This window comes from Schistocerca nitens, chromosome 2, assembly GCF_023898315.1.
Source record: "Schistocerca nitens isolate TAMUIC-IGC-003100 chromosome 2, iqSchNite1.1, whole genome shotgun sequence".
NCBI classification, from domain to species: Eukaryota; Metazoa; Arthropoda; class Insecta; order Orthoptera; family Acrididae; genus Schistocerca; species Schistocerca nitens.
In genome coordinates this window covers 575,936,236-575,958,234 of record NC_064615.1, presented here as the reverse complement: position 1 = coordinate 575,958,234, position 21,999 = coordinate 575,936,236, and positions in this window count along the sequence as shown.

The window sequence follows — 21,999 nt, the reverse complement described above, 5'->3', positions numbered from 1 at the left end:
GACAATTCAGGTGATAGCCGAACACACAGACAACTAGCTCACAGTAATTACTTACAATCTGAATCATACACACACCCATATGACCACATTAGCAACAGAAGTAGATGTTAACAATAATACAATAAATGAAACACTAGTTGCAATGTATTTGGAATTCGGCCAAAAAAGAAGTTAAGACAGAGTCAACACAGATAAACTAATCAAGAAGCACAGTTCACAGTGTTATGCCCAAAGAACAATGTCACATTGTGTTAGCTAAAAGACATGAATATCGGCTTATTTTGTGTATTTTTACTCGTGGTTGTCTTACGGAAATATCTTCTTGGACAGTGCACATGAAGGAAACAAAGCGTTTATTGCACAGAAGAGACCAGTAACAATATTGTGTAAATACATATTGCACAAGATACTTCCTGGCAGATTAAAACTGTGTGCCGGACCGAGACTCGAACTCAGGACCTTTGCCTTTCGTGGGCAAGTGCTCTACCAAGCATGCTACCCAAGCATGACTCACGCCCCGTCCTCACAGCTTTACTTCTACCAGGTCCAGAGTTCGAGTCTCAGTCTGGCACACAGTTTTAACCTGCCAGGAAGTTTCATATCAGTGCACAGTCCACTGCAGAGTGAAAATCTCATTCTGGAGACATAATGCACAGTTTGCAGTTGTTTAGAAAGACCTTGGAATTTTTACTCATTACCCAAAACGTTTACTCCCCAACGGTTTTATTGCTGACATTAAAAAATAATTTTGAGCTAAACTGTACTCCACAAAATTACAACAGAAGACACAAAAATAATTTTCATGCATATTTTATTAGATGAAGTACTATAACAGGAATTTTCCTTATACCAGTACTTGAAGCAAAGAAGAAAAATAAGTATATTTTGTTTCCTAGCCTAGTTTCAAGTGGGGTTTGCACTCTGGTGAAAATGCGCCCAATAAGCTTCCATCTAACATAAAGGAAGAAATCAGGAATCCCAATAAGTTCAGGAAATTCTCTTGCTACTAAAAGTTCTGTTAGCTGCAGAGTTTGACTTAATGCTGCATCAAAAGTAATGTACTGTAAACAGGACTCAGTATTTTTGTAGGTAAGTAATTATTTTCTTTGAAAATAACCACTGTAATCTAATAAATAGTTAGCTACCAATAGGAGCTAGAAGGCAGCTATTTAGTATAACTGAGGTAAAAGCTGATTTTTTTGGAAGTAGTGGCTTTGTTTCTGATTTACTTGATTAATTTTATAAGTATGAAGAGTACTAAGCAATATAGTGATTGTTGTTAATACAATATACAGATTAAGTTTCTTTGGTTTGTTTGCCTTCATTGACATGCACTTTGATTCATGTCACAGCCCTGAAAGTTCTCCTTATTGGTGGGATGTATGAAACACAATGAATGAATGAATGACAGATTCAGTGTGTAAACTATATAACTGTTTATTAATCAGTATGTTTTATTAATAGTGCTACTACATTTGTAGTTTTTATAGATACTTTCAGTGGGCTATGTTTCTCATATGTTCATTTATACTTCATTCCTAATTATTATAGACAGTTACATAGGTATGTAGTTCATAATATTCATTCACACTGTGTATCAGAAAAGTGAACAGTGGTAATGCAAGTAAGACATGGGAAATTCATCTGCCTATGGAGCGATGGGGCCTCATGCAGAAAGTAAAACATGCCAACAATAAGTATATAGTAAATGATAAATGGTGTGCTGAGACTTGAGTTTTACTAAGACTGGCACAGAACATGAGGACAGTCTAGATTAGATTTGAGGATAAATTACATTATCCGTTTCAAAGATATGCAGTGAAGATATCTTGTTGTTGTTGTTGTTGTTGTTGTTGTGGTCTTCAGTCCTGAGACTGGTTTGATGCAGCTCTCCATGCTACTCTATCCTGTGCAAGCTTCTTCATCTCCCAGTACCTACTGTACCCTACATCCTTCTGAATCTGCTTAGTGTATTCATCTCTTGGTCTCCCTCTACGATTTTTACCCTCCACGCTGCCCTCCAATGCTAAATTTGTGATCCCTTGATGCCTCAAAACATGTCCTACCAACCGATCCCTTCTTCTAGTCAAGTTGTGCCACAAACTTCTCTTCTCCCCAATCCTATTCAATACCTCCTAATTAGTTACGTGATCTACCCACCTTATCTTCAGCATTCTTCTGTAGCACCACATTTCAAAAGCTTCTATTCTCTTCTTGTCCAAACTGGTTATCGTCCATGTTTCACTTCCATACATGGCTACACTCCATACAAATACTTTCAGAAACGACTTCCTGACACTTAAATCTATACTCGATGTTAACGAATTTCTCTTCTTCAGAATCGCTTTCATTGCGATTGCCAGTCTACATTTTATATCCTCTCTACTTCAACCATCATCAGTTATTTTGCTCCCTAAATAGCAAAACTCCTTTACTACTTTAAGTGTCTCATTTCCTAATCTAATCCCCTCAGCATCACTCGATTTAATTTGGCTACATTCCATTATCCTCGTTTTGCTTTTGTTGATGTTCATCTTATATCCTCCTTTCAAGACACTGTCCATTCCGTTCAACTGCTCTTCCAAGTCCTTTGCTGTCTCTGACAGAATTACAATGTCATCGGCGAACCTCAAAGTTTTTACTTCTTCTCCATGAATTTTAATACCTACTCCGAATTTTTCTTTTGTTTCCTTTACTGCTTGCTCAATATACAGATTGAATAACATCGGGGAGAGGCTACAACCCTGTCTCACTCCTTTCCCAACCACTGCTTCCCTTTCATGCCCCTCGACTCTTATAACTGCCATCTGGTTTCTGTACAAATTGTAAATAGCCTTTTGCTCCCTGTATTTTACCCCTGCCACCTTCAGAATTTGAAAGAGAGTATTCCAGTTAACGTTGTCAAAAGCTTTCTCTAAGTCTACAAATGCTAGAAACGTAGGTTTGCCTTTTCTTAATCTTTCTTCTTAGATAAGTCGTAAGGTTAGTATTGCCTCACGTGTTCCAACATTTCTACGGAATCCAAACTGATCTTCCCTGAGGTCCACTTCTACCAGTTTTTCCATTCGCCTGTAAAGAATTCTTGTTAGTATTTTGCAGCTGTGACTTATTAAACTGATAGTTCGGTAATTTTCACATCTGTCGACACCTGCTTTCTTTGGGATTGGAATTATTATATTCTTCTTGAAGTCTGTGAGTATTTCGCCTGTCTCATACATCTTGCTCACCAGATGGTAGAGTTTTGTCATGACTGGCTCTCCCAAGGCCATCAGTAGTTCTAATGGAATGTTGTCTACTCCCGGGGCCTTGTTTCGACTCAGGTCTTTCAGTGCTCTGTCAAACTCTTCATGCAGTATCTTATCTCCCATTTCATCTTCATCTACATCCTCTTCCATTTCCGTAATATTGTCCTCAAGTACATCACCCTTGTATAAACCCTCTATATACTCCTTCCACCTTTCTGCCTTCCCTTCTTTGCTTAGAACTGGGTTGCCATCTGAGCTCTTGATATTCATACAAGTGGTTCTCTTCTCTCCAAAGGTCTCTTTAATTTTCCTGTAGGCAGTATCTATCTTACCCCTAGTGAGACAAGCCTCTACATCCTTACATTTGTCCTCTAGCCATCCCTGCTTAGCCATTTTGCAATTCTGTCGATCTCATTTTTGAGACGTTTGTATTCCTTTTTGCCTGCTTCATTTACTGCATTTTTATATTTTCTCCTTTCATCAATTAAATTCAATATTTCTTCTGTTACCCAAGGATTTCTATTAGCCCTCTTCTTTTTACCTACTTGATCCTCTGCTGCCTTCACTACTTCATCCCTCAGAGCTACCCATTCTTCTTCTACTGTATTTCTTTCCCCCATTCCTGTCAATTGTTCCCTTATGCTCTCCCTGAAACTCTCTACAACCTCTGGTTCTTTCAGTTTTTCCAGGTCCCATCTCCTTAAACTCCCACCTTTTTGCAGTTTCTTCAGTTTCAATCTGCAGTTCATAACCAATAGATAGTGGTCAGAATCCACATCTGCCCCTGGAAATGTCTTACAATTTAAAACCTGGTTCCTAAATCTCTGTCTTACCATTATATAATCTATCTGATACCTTTTAGTATCTCCAGGATTCTTCCAGGTATACAACCTTCTTTTATGATTCTTGAACCAAGTGTTAGCTATGATTAAGTTATGCTCTGTGCAAAATTCTACAAGGCGGCTTCCTCTTTCATTTCTTCCCCCCAATCCATATTCATCTACTATGTTTCCTTCTCTCCCTTTTCCTACTGACGAATTCCAGTCACCCATGACTATTAAATTTTCGTCTCCCTTCACTACCTGAATAATTTCTTTTATCTCGTCATACATTTCATCAATTTCTTCATCATCTGCAGAGCTAGTTGGCATATAAACTTGTACTACCGTCGTAGGCATGGACTTTGTGGCTATCTTGGCCACAATAATGCGTTCACTATGCTGTTTGTAGTAGCTAACCCGCACTCCTATTTTTTTATTCATTATTAAACCTACTCCTGCATTACCCCTATTTGATTTTGTATTTATAACCCCATAATCACCTGACCAAAAGTCTTCTTCCTCCTGCCACCGAACTTCACTAATTCCCACTATATCTAACTTTAACCTATCCATTTCCCTTTTTAAATTTTCTAACCTACCTGCCCGATTAAGGGATCTGACATTCCATGCTCCGATCCATAGAATGCCAGTTTTCTTTCTCCTGATAACGACGTCCTCTTGAGTAGTCCCCGCCCGGAGATCCGAATGGGGGACTATTTTACCTCCGGAATATTTTACCCAAGAGGATGCCATTATCATTTAATCGTACAGTAAAGCTGCATGTCCTCGGGAAAAATTACGGCTGTAGTTTCCCCTTGCTTTCAGCCGTTCGCAGTACCAGCACAGCAAGGCTGTTTTGGTTACTGTTACAAGGCCAGATCAGTCAATCATCCAGACTGTTGCCCCTGCAACTACTGAAAAGGCTGCTGCCCCTCTTCAGGAACCACATGTTTGTCTGGCCTCTCAACAGATACCCCTCCGTTGTGGTTGCACCTACGGTACGGCCATCTGTATCGCTGAGGCACGCAAGCCTCCCCACCAACGGCAAGGTCCATGGTTCATGGAGGGGAAGATATCTTGAGAATTCATAATATGGCAGAAAAATAAAACTGTACAATACCTGTTTACAAGATAATGAATATGATAATATTCCTTCTGTACACCCTAGTGAACTCAACTTGGAGGATGTGAAATAAATCTAAATGTTTAAACATATTTTCATTTACAAACTAATGCGTCACTTACCACCACCATTTAAATGTAAGTAGATGGCAGAATTTGTTCTGTTAGTAGAATACTGATGAAATGCAATTAGTTTAGAAAGGAGATTACTTGGAAACTGCTAAAGGACTAATGGGATATTGAACAAAGAAACGCAGCATGAGTGGTCACATGTTTGTTTTACTCAAGTGAGAATATCACAGAGATGCCAAAGAAACTGAACTTGCAGACACTTGATGATAGAGACAAACTATCCTGAGAAAGCCCACTTATATAGTTTCAAAAATCAGCTTTAAATTATTAATGTAGGGATATACTTCAATCCCCTCTGTGTTACTCCTGCAGAGATCAAGAGGACGTGGTTAGACTAATTACAGCTTGCACACAGGTATTCAAACACTCATTCTTACCATGCTCCATATGTAAATGCAGCTGGAAGAAACCCTGATAACTGGTACTCTTTGCCATATACTTAAAAAAAGTTACAGCACTTACTCTCACAAAGTACATTACTGCACTGAAATGGTTCCTGGCAATTTATTCGAATTATGTGTTCCTGAATAGTAGAAATCCTTCTGAATGAAAGAAAATGATTAGAAGTCTGTGTGGAGAGCATTCTTAGTATTAGTCTTTATTCCATGAACAGAGATTTTGGTTTGAAATGGAGATACATTTTTTATGAAAGATTTTTTTAAACTTGTTTGGCCACATTGGACCACTTGAGTCATTCCATGTTCACTTTCTCTTTGAAGATGGGACTACTTGCTTCTTGCACTCAGCCCAGTATGTTTTCATTTGTTCCGAACACAATTTTCTTAACTTGTCTGAAATTTATACCGGTCCTCTGTGCATCATTTGTGCTGAAAATTTATGATTCATAAGGAGAGTGTTAATTTTGTTTTTGTTCTCTGCATAAGTCTGACTGCTTCAAGATCTTGTTGAATTTCTTTGACCCACTGTCCTCCTGTCTTCCTTCTGAGACTTCTCATCACTCATTGTTTTAAAATCCTGTTGTCAGGCAGTCGTAAGACATGAAAGAAATATGAGATTCTTTTCTTCTTCATTGTGCTGGTGATTTTATCAATCTTACAATAGACAGTTTCATTAGGGAGGATCTCTAGACTCCATCAACCTGGTATTTTTTATTGATGCATGTTCTGATAATTCTTTGTTCAGTCTTGAGGAGTTGATCGGTTCTTCTTTCATTTTTAATTTGGAACAGATTTTCACAAGCATAAGTTGCTTCCGGGAGAGTTACAATTTTGTAATGTTGGATGTTAGTGTCTATTGACAGGCATTTCTTATTATATGTCGACCAGGTTACAAAATTGTGCTTTTTTCATTTTGTTGGTTATATTGATCCATGTTGCTCTCTCACCCAAGATGTGCAAAATAATTTCTCCAAGATATTTAAATTGTGTACTATGTTAATTGCTTGATCATTTATGAAGATTTTGTTCATGCAAAGAGGATTCATGGGCATGATTTCAGTTTTCTAAAAGGATGTTTGTAATCCTATTTTTGAAGCAATTTTCTGGAGACTTATGATCTGAGCACGAACTTCTTGCATGTCCACGGCTAAGAGAGCTAAATTGCCAGGAAATCCAAGGCAGTTTGTTCTTATTGCTGGTTTTCCTCCAATTTTGATTTTACATGAATTTTCTTTTTGCCAGATTGACATGATGTAATCGAAGGTCACATTGAAAATCAAAGGGGACAATCCATCACTTTGTCTGAGTCCTGTTTTTATTGTGAAAGCTTTTGACATTTCTCCTCTAAACTTGACCTTTGAATTTGTATTAGTTAAAGTTAGCTGAATGAGTCTTACCAATTTGGGATGGAGGTCATATGCTCCAAGGATTTTTAGAAGTGGGATCTATGAACACTATCATATGCTTTTTTTAAATCTATGAATGAGATGAATAACTGTTTGTTTCTACATTTGTAATACTCCATTATTAGTTTCAGGCTAAGTAGTTGGTCTGAGCAGCTTCTGTATGGTCGAAATCCTCCTTGATATCCTCCAAGTTGTGGTTCCAGAATGTTTTTGATCCTATTGTAAATTATGCAAGAGAAAGTTTTGTATGTGCAGTCCATAAGGGTCATTCCTCTGTAATTATCTGGGTTGGTTCTATCTCGTTTTTTTTAATAATGGAGGGATTATTCCTGAGGTCCAGTGCTCTGGGATTTTCTCTGTGATCCACATTTCAATTAGATGTTGGTGAAGATTTATGACTGCAGGTTTTCCAGCATTCTTTCAGATTTCTGCAAATACATGGTCTTCACCACATGCCTTGTAATTTTTTAGTTCCTGAATTGTGATCTCTGCCTCATTGATAATTGGAGGATCTACTAGGTCTGGGGTTGTTAAAATACGTGCTTCAGTGTCTACTTGAAATGTTTCCAGTGGGTCATCACAATTTAAAAGTTTGTTAAAAGTCTCTGCAATGATCTCTGCATTTGCTAGATTACTGCATGCCAGCTTACCTTACTTATCTCTCAGCATCAGTGTTAGGGACTCATACTTTTTAAGATATGTCCCAAAGATTTTGTAATAATCTATTGACAGTCACTTCTGGAAGTTCTCTTCCATCTTATCTAGGGTATTTTTAAGATGTTTGCATTTTGTCTGCCTGATGATTTTATGGGTTGACTTTCTTTGCTTAATTTGTTCTAGATGTGATTCTTCACACTTTTGGGCTTGATGCTTTATCCAAGTTTGGTGTCTTCTTTCTAATATCTGGTCACATTCTTTATTCCATCACTCATGTTTCTTCCTGGGATTTATTGGAGCCAACTCCTCTGCTATGGATTTTAATTTGGTGGTTAATTATTCTAGCATATTGTAGTTGATAGATCCTTCACCTGATTTCCTAGTGTAGTTCTCATTTTTTGTTAAGATGGTTGGGACGAGTTTTCGTCTAGTTTTTTTTTTTTCTGAGATCTTTTCTTTACCATTGGTGGTAATTTATTTAAGGAGTCAATATACAGGGAATCAGTAGTTAGTACACACCCTGTTTTTGAACAGATTTGTAAAGAAAAATCTTGATTTAACATGACAGATAATCCATATTACTAAGTTTTGGACTAAGAAAATGTGCAGTTGACTTGATGAATTACCCAGAATAAAAAAATTATTAAAATTATGTCGCTATGTAATGAAAGTAGACAACATATGTCTATTTTTATTTATTATTTATTTTTATGTTACTTATGTCTGAAAACATGTGCATGGTAATGGAAGATGTATTAAGTCATTTAATAATTTATTCAGTGTGCTCCTCTCATCTTAATTTATTGTCAAGTAATTATCTCAATAATTTGACATTGTCAACTTCATCTGTGTTGTCATACTTTATACATATTGCTGAGTGAAAGTCTCTTGTAGAGTGTGGGCTTTCTATACATGAGTGTTTACAAAGTTTAATGATAGCAAATTGCATAGAAACTATTTCCTAATGTCCATAAAAAATCATTTACAGCTCTTTCTAAGGCTATACTTGATTTCCTGTTTATCACAATGTTTAGAATTAACTTGAAAAATGATGTATCTAATTTTTGTCCTCGTAGATTATTTTTTTTAATGAAGAGGGGAAAATATCACAAAATGTGCCAATGTATGGAAATTGCCATGCTGTTTAAAGAGGAAGAAGTATTATATGATTACCAATGATATTGCCACAGCGGTAACACTGATTCCCCTCTGATCACCACCGAAGTTAAGCACTGTCAGGCCTGGTTACCACTTAAATGGGGGACCATCTGGATCTGTCAAGCACTGTTGGCAAACGGTGTGCACTCAGCCTTTGTGAGACCAATTGGTGAGCTACTTGATTAATAAGCAGTGGCTCAAGTCTTGAAAACTGGCAACGGCCAGGAAAATGGAGTGCTGACCACATGCCCCTCCATATCCACATCCAATGATGCCCATCAGCTTAGGATAGTACAACTTTGGTCAGTAGCATTGGGTCTTCCGAGGCCTGTTCAGATGGAATTTAGTTTAGTGTTACATGACATGCTGTATGAAAAAAGGTAATGACTCACGTAATTTGAAAGCCTCAACAAACTTTAAAAATATATTAAACATTAACATTACATTTATGGAGCCATATATTTATGGAAAAGCAATATTTCAGAAATGTAATTTTTTGTTATGCTACAGAAATGGTATAAAATTTTTATTAAAACAGAAAATTCAAGGAACATTGATTTTCTTCCTGCTGACGGGTTAAAATGCATCAGAACAGTACTCAGGCATGGATATGTACCTTATATAGGCACTGCTTTAAAATTTGTAAAGAACTCTTAGATTAAATAACAGCTAAACTCTGCACCATGTCTCTCACTTATTTTCCAAGTTTCATGAAGGCTCCCAGGCACACCTTGCTTGGCCCTTTTATTGTCTTCTCTGTGGTATTACTAAATGAGTTTCTTGTACTTGTCCAGTCCTGGTGTAGCTTGTATGAAAGTGTAACAGAAATTCTCAGGGAACTTAAATTAAAATCCTTGAAAATAAGACAACATACTTCTCGTGAGACACTATTAGATAAATTTAGAGAATCTGTACCTTAGGAGGACTGTGTGGCCTTCCTGCTGCCACAATATCTTGTGTAGGAATCATGAGAATAACATAAGAGAGAGAGGGTGCATAAAAAGGCATAAAAATTCATATTTTCCTTGCTCAGTATGCAAATGAGACAGAAAATTAGAAAATTGTTATGAGGTGCCGCCCTCAGCATACAATGTGCTGTGTATTGGTAACTATTTGTGTAGATGTAGTCATCAGGCAGGAAACAAATTCACAGATATTCCAAAACAAAGTAAAAGAATACAACATTAGCCTCACCTACAAATTAGAATACCTGGGCTGAGGGATGTCAATTAATCATAATGCTAATTTTCTACTAAACAAATCTTGACTTTACCAGTATACAGACTTCTAATAGGGGCCATTTGTGAAGTTACATAAATCCTTTGTTTCAAATGTCAGATAAAAACAGAATCTGAGTACTATAAGAGGAGCAGCAGTAAACCTTTTTTTCCCAAAATGACTGTTTTTTCCTTATATATACACATAGTAATTTAGAAGTAATTCTGATAATTATCAGAATTAGTATATTAGCAATGCTCATAATTTATTGTCAGTATGCTTTACAGAAGTAGGTTGCAGAGCTGCCTCTGCCTAACTCAACTCCAACTCCAACTCCAACTCCAACTCCCACTCCCCCTCCCACCCTACCCCCACCCCCACTCCCACCCTACCCCCACCCCCACCCTACCCCCACCCCCACTCCCACTTCTCCTCTCCTCTGTACTTACGAGCACAAACTGAAGTTTCCTGCTTGCTTCTGTTTGTATTTATGGGCAAATCTCAGGAACTACTGTAAGAATTTTGATCTAGTTTTGACTAATAGGTAGAATGCTTCACGAGGTAGGTTCGGGTATATATTAGGTTGGTGCATAAGACTGTAATGTTTTTGTTTTGCATGTTGGCATTCTGTTTGCTATCATGGATGGGTGACCATCCAACCACCATGTGCTGTTGCCATTTTTCGGGGTGCACTCAGCCTCGTGATGCCACTTGATGAGCTACTCGACCGAATAGTAGCAGCTCCGGTCAAAGAAAACCATCATAACGACCGGGAGAGTGGTGTGCTGACCACACGCCCCTCCTATCCGCATCCTCAACTAAAGATGGCACGGCAGTCGGATGGTCCCGATGGGCCACTTGTGGCCTGAAGACGGAGTGCATTCTGTTTGCTATGAGTTTATTCATCACATCTGTGCTGTGTGTGGGGATAATGCCATTGGACAGAGCATGGCAAGAAAATGATTTTCTTGCTTTAAGGCAGATTATATTGACGTTAATAACTCTCCACATTCAGGAAGAATTTCGGGGTTTGATGAACATTGTCTGGACACATTAATCCACAAGGATCCACATAAGTATACTTTAGAACTGGCAAATGTGATGAATTGCGATCATTCCACCACCATGTGACTTTTGCATGCAATGAGGATGGTTCAAAAATCAAGTGTAAGTGTGCTACATGGTCTAAGCCAAAATCACATACGGAAAAATGCTATGTACTTACGCACAAACCCAATAATTTATAAATATTTTGCTGAAATTTGTTGAACTATAATGAATTGAAGTCCACTACCACTGAGAAAATGAAGGCATTGCCATCTAGCTGTATACCTGCTGCAACTCCTGCCAGCATCGAAGCCCGAGCAGAACCTGAGTTGGACCTAGTGGTCTAGCATGTGCCAGAAAATTGAAAGGTTATGGGATTGAATCCCAGTTGGACCATGGATTTTTCATTACCTAGCAATCACCTGTCAATGTTAGGGACATTTCCCAGAAGTTAAACATAGTTCAAATTAGTGTAGGTCTCATTTTCTTAGAGATGAATTGGAGTCAGGTTTCATGGTGCAGCAGTAAAGTGCAGGCTCAGTTACCAAAAAGTTGCCTGTTTGAACCCTGGCTGGACCTGGATTTTTAGCTATGTTTTTTAACCTTTCAATCAACTCTCAATGATGTGTAGATATGCCAAAAATGAAACATGTGTCAGATTCTACGTTAAACTGTAGGTCCTCTTAAGCTGGTTGGATAACTGGTGAGAGAGACAAAAGTCACTAAAGTGACATCCAATTAAAGACTTGCACCAGGATACTGAGTCACACAAAATTATTATTACCAGAATCTATACACATATACAAACATTCCCCTTCTATAGATATTATAAATTAAATTTACATGCTACATGTATCTGCCTATATATGAAGGCTAATCTCAGGAACTGCAGTAGGGAATGGTGCAGCAACCCCACTGACAAATAAATGGCCATGCAGACCTTCGATGCATGGCTTCCATCTCTAGTAGGTTGCAGCAAAGTAGTCCACTCAAGCCTTATACCAGCAAGCGGCCTGTGCTATTTAAATTGTTTAATTTATATGAAACTGATTATATTGAGTTACCTAACATAGTTCTTTGATGTTAATCATAACTCTATGCAGTGCCCAGCAAACAAATTGCCATTACATCAGCCAAGTCATTCAGCTGTAGATGCTTAGTGCTACCATAATGTGCAAAGCCAAGGCAGATCACTAGCCGATGTGTAAGTTGATTCATTCCTCGTACTTGATGCTCTCCTTCATGATGAGATTTGCAGAACACAGTGTGTGAATGAATGAATCCTCTGCAATGTGTTCTGCAACTATGTGGTCACCTCTGTTCTTGGCCACATAACGGCAGTGGTCAGACTTTAGGATGGATGGTTGGTAGGTTATCATTACCATATAAAAGCCTGTGCTTAAAGTTATGGAAAAGCTGCTATACAGGATTACTGCTTTTGTAGGTGACCAAGATCTATTAAGGTAGTCCGGGTGTTCCACAAAGATATGACACATGTGGCAAGGGGAGTAGGCATGACATTAGGAAGAACTAGGATTGGGCAGATGGTGTAAAATCCTTTAGGCAGAAGTGGGATGGATTGTGAGTAGCATGTTCCTCATTTCTGGGAATGACAGTAGGTAGTCAAAGCCCTGGTGAAAATTATGGTATGTTGTTTTAGTTTTGCCCCTGAAAGAATGTGCCCAAAAGCTTAGCAATATTTTTAACTTCAACTATATGGCGAGTTGTTACATTTACTTCTTCCATTATTTCTATTTCATCTAGGACTTTTCATTGTCCACAGTTATCCACCATAGTGGCCAGCGTGAGTGGCTGCTGTGATGGAAGATGAAGGTTTTCACTTCCCAGGCATGGCTAAAGTAGAGTGTTAGTGGGTGTCAGGTGTTGATCTTTCTTGCAGACAATGGCATCCATGATATAAGTGGCTGCCACTGGTACTTCATGTCCGAGTCAATGGTAGCCTGCCGGAAGGGTGGCACACTGTGGATGCCCCCAGGTGGTGGTGATGACTGGTGAGCTGCTGCTGTGAGCACAATAGCAGAGGCTCTGATATGGGGCAGCCATTGGTAGACAGCAGAAAGTGGCCCTAGCTGCTGGCTTCTTTCTGCAGCTCACTGGATGGGACACCAGGGTAGGCAGGGTGAAACTGCAGCCTCTGGCAAGGCTGAGGACTAGATGTGCCTGCGCTGAATGAGGGACAATAACAGTATTTGCAATCATTGTGATGAATTGCAGAAAACGATCGATGATAGTCAGAATGTAGTGGTTACTTGTTGGTGTCCGGCTAAAAGGACCTAAGATGTCCATCCCAATCATCTTGACTGCTTTGGTTTCCTCCAGTAACCTCTTAATGGTACTTGTTGATGACTCATGTTTGCACATTGGGCATATGGCAAAAAATTCCTCAAAATAACATTCAGTTACTCTATGATTCATTGTCCTGCTTCCTCTGATTCCAGACAGCATGTGTTCATGTTTCTCAGATTGCAGCCAGCACCACAATATGCTGCCCAAGCCTCAGTGTCCTACATACTAACTACTGTGAATGCCAAACTGTGTCTGCATTTTAAGCAGCTTGCAGTCTGCATCAGCAGAGTGTGCCTTGTGCCTCTCTGTGAGTCTATGACCAAGTAGTCATGCAATGCCAATCTTCTTACTCAGTCCATTGACATTACCTAGCTTTCTACCCAGTTTGTGAATCGCTCCAAAGTCAAATTTATTTAATTTCAATGCCCACTGAGTCAGTCTGCTTGAAGGAACTTTTAAACTAACAACCATTTTGATACACAAGCACTCACACTATGAGCATTTTACTCACAAAAATTGTAAAACACTTGGCATTTTGACAGTAATGCTGACAGGGTTCTCATAAACTCAGTATCTAGGTTTTTAACATCCTTCGACCCATTCAAACTGTTGTTGTGCCAGTACGTCGGTGTCACTTGCAGAGGTCAGTCGGTTGGGCTGGTCATTGCAGTGCACTGTTTACTTCATCATGTGACTGTCAGCATAAGTATACATGGTGTCCATTGATTGTGACCGGGCCAAATATCTCATGAAATAAGCTTCAAATGAAAAAACTACAAAGAACGAAACTTGTCTAGCTTGAAGAGGGAAACCAGATGGCGCTATGGATGGCCCACTAGATGGCACTGCCACAGGTCAAACGGATATCAACTGCGTTTTTTAAAATAGTAATCCCCATTTTTTATTACATATTCGTGTAGTATGTAAAGAAATATGAATGTTTTAGTTGGACCACTTTTAAACGCTTTGTGATAGATGGCACTGTAATAGTCACAAACGTATAAGTACATGGTATCATGTAACATTCCACCAGTGCAGATGGTATTTGCTTCGGATCATTTACCAATTGCGGAAAAGGTCGATATCGTGTTGATGTATGGTTTTTGTGATCAAAATGCCCAATGGGCATGTGCTATGTATGCTGCTTGGTATCCTGGATGACATCATCCAAGTGTCTGGACCGTTCGCGGGATAGTTATGATATTTAAGGAAACAGGAAGTGTTCAGCCACATGTGAAATGTCAACCACAACCTGCAACAAATGATGATGCCAAAGTAGGTGTTTTAGCTGCTGTCGCAGCTAATTTGCACATCAGTAGCAGACAAATTGCATGAGAATTGGGAATCTCAAAAATGTCGGTGTTGAGAATGCTACATCAACATCGATTGCACTCGTACCAAATTTCTATGCACCAGGCATTGCATGGAGGCGACTTTGAATGTCGTGTACAGTTCTGCCACTGGGCACAAGAGAAATTACGGGATGATGACAGATTTTTTGCACGCATTCTATTTAGCGACAAAGCACCATTCACCAACAGCAGTAACATAAACCGGCATAATATGCACTATTGGGCAACAGATCATCAGCGACCTTAGTGGTTTAATGTATGGTGCAGCATTATTGGAGGAAGGTTAATTGTCTCCCATTTTATCGATGGCAGTCTAAATGGTGAAATGTATGCTGATTTCCTACGTAATGTTCTACCAATGTTACTCAAGATGTGTCACTGCATGACAGAATGGCGATGAACTTCCAGCAAGATGGATGTCCGGCACATAGCTTGCGTGCGGTTGAAACGGTATTGAATACCATATTTCATGACAGGTGGATTGATCGTCGAAGCACCATACCATGGCCCGCACGTTCACCGGATCTGACGTCCCCGGATTTCTTTCTATGGGGGAAGTCGATGGATATTTGGTATCGTGAACCACCGTCAACACCTGACGACATGCGTCAGCGCATTGTCAATGCATGTGCGAACATTACGGAAGGCGAACTACTCGCTGTTGAGAGGAATGTCGTTACACGTGTTGCCAAATGTATTGAGGTTGACTGACATCATTTTGAGCATTTATTGCATAAATATGGCATTTACAGGTAATCACGCTGTAACAGCATGCGTTCTCAGAAATGATAAATTCACAAAGGTACATGTATCACATTGGAACAACTGAAATAAAATGTTCAAACGTAACTACATTCTGTATTTTAATTTAAAAACCTACCTGTTACGAACTGTTCATCTAAAATTGTGAGCCATATATTTGTGACTATTACAGCCCCATCTATCACAAAGCGAAAAAAGTGGTCCAACTAAAACATTCATATCTCTTTACATACTACATGAATATGTAATAAAAAATGGGGGTTCCTATTTAAAAAAGATGCAGTTGATATCCGTTTGACCTATGGCAGCGCCATCTAGCGGGCCAACCATAGCGCCATCTGGTTTCCCCCTTCAGGCTAGGTGAGTTTCGTTCTTTGTAGTTTTTTCATTTGATGCTTATTTCGTGAGACATTTGGCCTGGTCACGATTAATGGACCACCCTGTATATTTTGTAATTCATATTTCCTAAAATGTCATTTGGTTGGTGTGTCTTGTTCATCATTTTTTTTTTTTTTTTTTTTTTATGGCTAAGTATATCTGTGGCTTGGTTCTAAAAGGGCAAATGTCGGGTATTTGTCAAAAGTGGTTTTATTGGTGTAAATCATATAGTTTCACGTGCCTTTGATAATGTTAATACAGCCAATGTCAAAGTCACAGAGGATGAGAGATATTGGGGTTTTAAGACGTAAGCCCGAAAGTGTTCTATCAAGTTTCCAATCAACATAAAAGGATCATTCTTGATATTGGCCCTTCCTCTTATTTTGCCTTTGTTGTAAGTAGGACCAATGTCGACATTGGCCTTTTTTGCTGAAAGATGGTTTCAACAATTGAAACAGTGCTGTGACATTGCACTTAAATCTGGTGGGAATATACAATAAGAAGAGTTGTTCCTTTAACAGTTCCCCTAACCATTCGGTGCATTGTTAGTGAGGAGTCTAGACATTCTTGGTCGGCACAAACATCATGTTTCAAGAGGCAATAAGGAAAATCTTGAGAAACAAACTGCATCTGAAATATCACCGCTTAAGCTGTCACTTTGCCGTGAAGGTAAGTTTAAAATAAACAGGTATCAGGAGCATTTATCCCTAATTTTTCCAACACCAGACCATACACTGACTGGTATCTCTAATTAATCCCAATCTAAAATATTATCAACTGCCTGTTAAATTTATTTAATTTGTATTTTCTTTAAGGTTATCCCAGTACCAGTACAGAAGGAAATGTGTGTTTGTCATTATTGCAGCCGTGATTTCAAGTTCTGATGAAGATGTATCTGAAGATTCTGATGAATACGTTCCAAGTGGTGGCAAAAGTAGTGGTAAAAGCAATGATGGAGGGAATATAGCTGTACGAAAGACAGTTAAAAGATCTTCAAGGATTGAAGAAATTGATCTAATTCAACAGAAGGCTGCCAACAAAACAACAAAGTTCAGTAGAAAGGGGAGGAAGAAATGTGATCCACATGATTCATTCAGAAAAAGAAAGCAAAACGAAAAATGATGGGAGAAAATTTGGAGGAAAGAACTGAAAATTGCATGAAAGGAATATGTAATGTTGAAAGGAAAAAGTTATACCTGCTAAAGCTCTGAAATCATTGTGCAAGAGCAGGAAAAATTGCCGAGGTAAAGTAAATGACAATGAGGGAGAAAAAAATGTTTGTAGAATATTACAATTTGTCTCCAGAAGCTCAAAATCAGTTCACAGCTAATGATGTGTCTGAGGAAAAGAAACATGTGGAGCATATGAGGAACAAACCTGAAGGAACTGCAATTAGGCGAAAATATTCCAGGAAGTACTTTCTTTACAGTCCTTCTTTGCAAAATAAGCTAGAAGTATGTCAGAATATGTTCCTTAGTACATTTTCTTTAACACAAAAGAAGGTCAGAGTAACTGTGGAGAAAAGACGGGGCTCTGGAGGAGGAGAGTGTTCTGAAGATGAACGTGGTAAACATTCTAATCATCTGAAAGTTCCATCTGGCGACACTGATTTAATAAAGCAACACATTAACATGTTTCCTTCCTATGAAAGCCATTAGTTTTGATCACATTCTTCTAAAAAAATTTTATCTCCAAACTCAAGTATTTCAGCAATGTACTGGTTCTATAAAGAATTTTGCCAAACCAAAGGTATGAAGCCGAGAAGTGAAGCGTGTTATTGAAGAGTTATTGTGACCTGTTTCAATCTTAGCTTCCACAAGCTGAAGACTGGCACTTGTGTAAAATGTGACAGATACGTTATGTTACTCAAGAATTGTACTGTTGATGCTGAATGTTGTAAGGTTGAAATGGAACAACAGCAACAATTGGATTTAGCCTAGACTGCTTACGATCAGAAAGACAGTGACAAAAGAAAGCTGATCAGAGTTCCAATGCAGTAACCCTGGCCTTTGATTTGCAGAAATGTCTATCCACTCCTTTCCTACACTGTGGTGTGACATTTCACAAAAGACAACTTTGGACCCCCAACTAGACCATCTATGTAAAGAGACATAAAGAAAGTTCTCCAGTATGTTACATTTGAAATGAAACAGTGGCAGGAACAGGTGGCCAAGAAATAGCTTCTTGTCTATATGATTATTTGATGAAACTGGCCGACAAAATTGTTGAGGTACACCTACACAGCGATTCATATACCGCACAAAACAGAAATATTTTTATTGCCATCATGTTTCTGAGAGTAGTGGAAGAATTCATGATTCAGGGAAGACATTTGGAAATCAACCACAAGTTTCTTGAAGTTGGACACTTGGAAGCTGACTCAATTCATGCAGAAATTGAGAAGACAAAGAAACCAGCAACTGTTTAAGTAGAACTGCCAAGAGACTGGATCAAATTAATACACATAGTTCCCTGAAAGCCACCCATAACTACAATAGAGCTGGAACAAAAGGACTTCTACAACTTTTAAAGAGTTAATGAGAAGTCATTATCTGCACAAGAAATTTAACACAAAAGGGAATCCTACTGTTTGGAACAAGATGTAATGGATGAAATATCACCCAAGTATGCTAGGAATTGTCTCCTACAAACGCAGTCACTCCTCAGAAGAACCATTTAACGTGATAGATCTGAACAGAAAGAAAACTTGACACTTGTCTATGCCAAAACTTGCACCTATTTCTGATGCCATCATAACCATTTCTGAGACCAGATACACAGTCAGATGAAAGAGATAAACAAATGTCTTATGAAGGGGAGGATGCGGATGGTGGTGATGACGGAAATGAGTGATATATTTATTCTCTTCCTTTCTACAGTATCAACCATAGTCTATGCAAATTATTTGTCTGATATTAAGAAATGTGAATAAACAGTTTCCCCCCTGATTATGTTTTCATGATTTTACAGTGATAAAATGCGATTTTTGGAGCATGTAACAGTTGCTATCAGTTATTGAATTCTTGAGGAATGAATAAAGTGATTTAATTAATGAGTACAAGGAAATATTTATCTTAAAATTACCTGTTTCTGATTATTTTGCATACCTGACCCTGATGTCAAAAGGGCTAATGTCAAATAATTTAAGAGAGTTTATGATGTTAAATTTATTTATTTATTTTCTGTCAATATAACAAAACGTTTTCACACATTGTCAGGAAAATTTAGATTACATTACACATATACAGTAAAATATTTACATTCTTTCATAACAACATATGAATCAGACACATGTCTGTACACATTATTTTTCAAAAGGGCACTACAAGTAGATTCCTCTATAGTGTAACACAATTTAGCTTATATTTACAATAGTACAGTACACATAATACAGTGTATAATTAAATTCTTTCATACCACTGATAGATTGGAGACATTGTCTATATACACTGTTTTCCAAGATGGCACTACAACTTAAAGTCCTCTATAGAGTAACAGCACTTCTCTATTAATAATTGCTTCAGTCCACTCTTTAGCATATTTAGATTTACTTTATTGAGTTCACAGGGTAGTGCATTGTAGAAAACAGCTCCCATTCTGTGTGGGCTGTGGTCCGTTGCCTTTTTATTGGTCACAATTCTATGAAAATTTTCCCTTCCCCGTGTATCATAGTTGTGTACATTACTGTTTCTCATATTAAATTCAGGATTTTGTTTCACAAACATGACTGTCTGCAGTATATACATGGAGTACACTGTAAGAATTTTATATTTTCTAAAGATGTCTCTACAAGGCTCTCTCTTCTTTACCTTGGCTACTATTCTTACTGCCTTTTTTTGTAATCTAAGAAGTCTATCTATATGAACTGTTGATGCCCCACCCCATATCTCAATACCATACTGAAGCTGCAGATGAATTAACCCAAAATATATTTGCCTTAAAGCATCATGGTCCAAGAAGGCTGAGACCCATTTCAGTAGATACACATTTCTACTGATTTTCTTGCAAGTATTATCTACATGTTCTTTCCATGATAAGTGTTCAACAACGATGCCCAAAAATTTATGTGAATTTGCATATGCAAGACCCAATGGTGATGTAAATACAGTACCAGTTATGGCAGCATTATAACTGTGGATGAACTTCATTATTACCATTTTGTCTTTATTTACAAGAAGCTTGTTTGCTGTAGGGTATGTGGACAGAGTATTGAAACTGATCTCGGTACTGTTAGCTGCAGACTGCATATTACTGCCACAACTGATGAAGGATATGACATCAGCATAGCTTATGACCATGCAATTTTGAGGTTCAAATAAGTTATTTACATATACAAGGAACAGAAAAGGCCCTAGTATGCTTCCTTGAGGCACGCCACATTGAAGTGTCCTGAAGTTTGATTTGGTTGTTAGGAGCTTTACACACTGTTTCCTGTCTTTCAAATAGGAGGTAAGTAGTTTCAAGACTAGTCCTCTCAACCCATACTCTTCTAGCTTACACAGAAGAATGGTATGATTCACAGTATCAAAGGCTTTACTCATATCTAGGAAAGTGCCTATTACCTTGTCACTTTTGTCCAGCTTATTTAATATTTCATGTATAAAAGATGCTACTGCTGTTGTAGTAGATCTCCCTTTTCTAAATCCATGTTGTAGGTTGTTTAACAGATTGTGTTTTGTGAAATATGATTCAACTTGATTTAGTATTACTTTCTCTAACAATTTGCCTAGTTCTGGGGTTAATGATATTGGCCTGTAGTTTTCAGTGTCAGTTTTTAATCCCTTTTTATGCACTGGTATAATTTCAGTAATTTTCAAAAGGTCAGGGAATACTCCATTTCTGAGGGAAGTATTTATCAAGTGAGTCAGGGGTTTCACTAATTCATCCCCGCATTCCTTTAGCAGTTTAGGTGAAATGTCATCCCAGCCACAAGACATTTTTGGTCGAAGTGCTGATATGATTGCTAGGACGTCCCTCTCAGTAATGCCATGGATATAAAAGGACTGGCTAGATTTTCCAAGACTAAAATTTTTTGGCTCGACATGAACTTCATTTGTATCAACTGTACTGAACTTTTGTATAAATTTCTCACACACTTCTTTTGGGTCATTTATTTCTTCACCATTTTCTTTTAATGTTATGTTGCTTTGTTCATAGGAATTCTGTTTCCCACTTTCTTTATGCATTATTTTCCAGGCAGTTTTACTGATACAGCTAGAGTTCCTTATTTCAGAGGTATATTTCTGTGCTTTTAGGTTAGTCAAGGACTCTCCATATGTTTTTCTGAGCAGTTTATATTTTGTTGAGAAATTTTGTAGTTTAATATCTCTAAAAAGTATATGGCAATCTTTCATTTTCTCCCTCAGTTCAATAATTTCAGAAGGGAGATTCTCGGCTTTATGGTTTACAGCTTTATTTACTTTTTTAACTAAAGGACAGGTTTCATTTAAAGTGTTACTGAATAACTTATAGAAATATTCCCATTTTTCATTCACTTCAGTTGCATTGTACAGTGGTTCCCATTTTTCATTCCCTAGTGCCATCTTAAGTTTAGAATAATTAAATTTTCTTTTATATATAACTGTATTACTGTCAATTACATCTATGTTCCCTACATAAATTTCCATAGTAAGGGCTCTGTGATCACAAATGTAGTTTTCTAAGGTGTTTACATTTACTTTCTCTTTTCCTACATTTGTGAGAACATGGTCAATACATGTCCTCGTATTTGCAGTGGCTCTTGTAGGTTCTGAGTTCATTTGTTTAAAGTTATAACACTGTAATACATCCATATAGTACAAATAGTTAACACTATTATTTAATGAGTCTATGTTGATGTCTCCAACAAGCAACAAGAGTTTTTTATACACTGCTGTCCCCTCCAGCAAGTTCTCTGGGAAACTTAGAAACTCTTCTGTGTTACTTCCAGGTGACCTATACAGTGCTGCTATAATAAGGCTGTTGTTTCCATACTTCAGGTTTACGACTGCAACCTC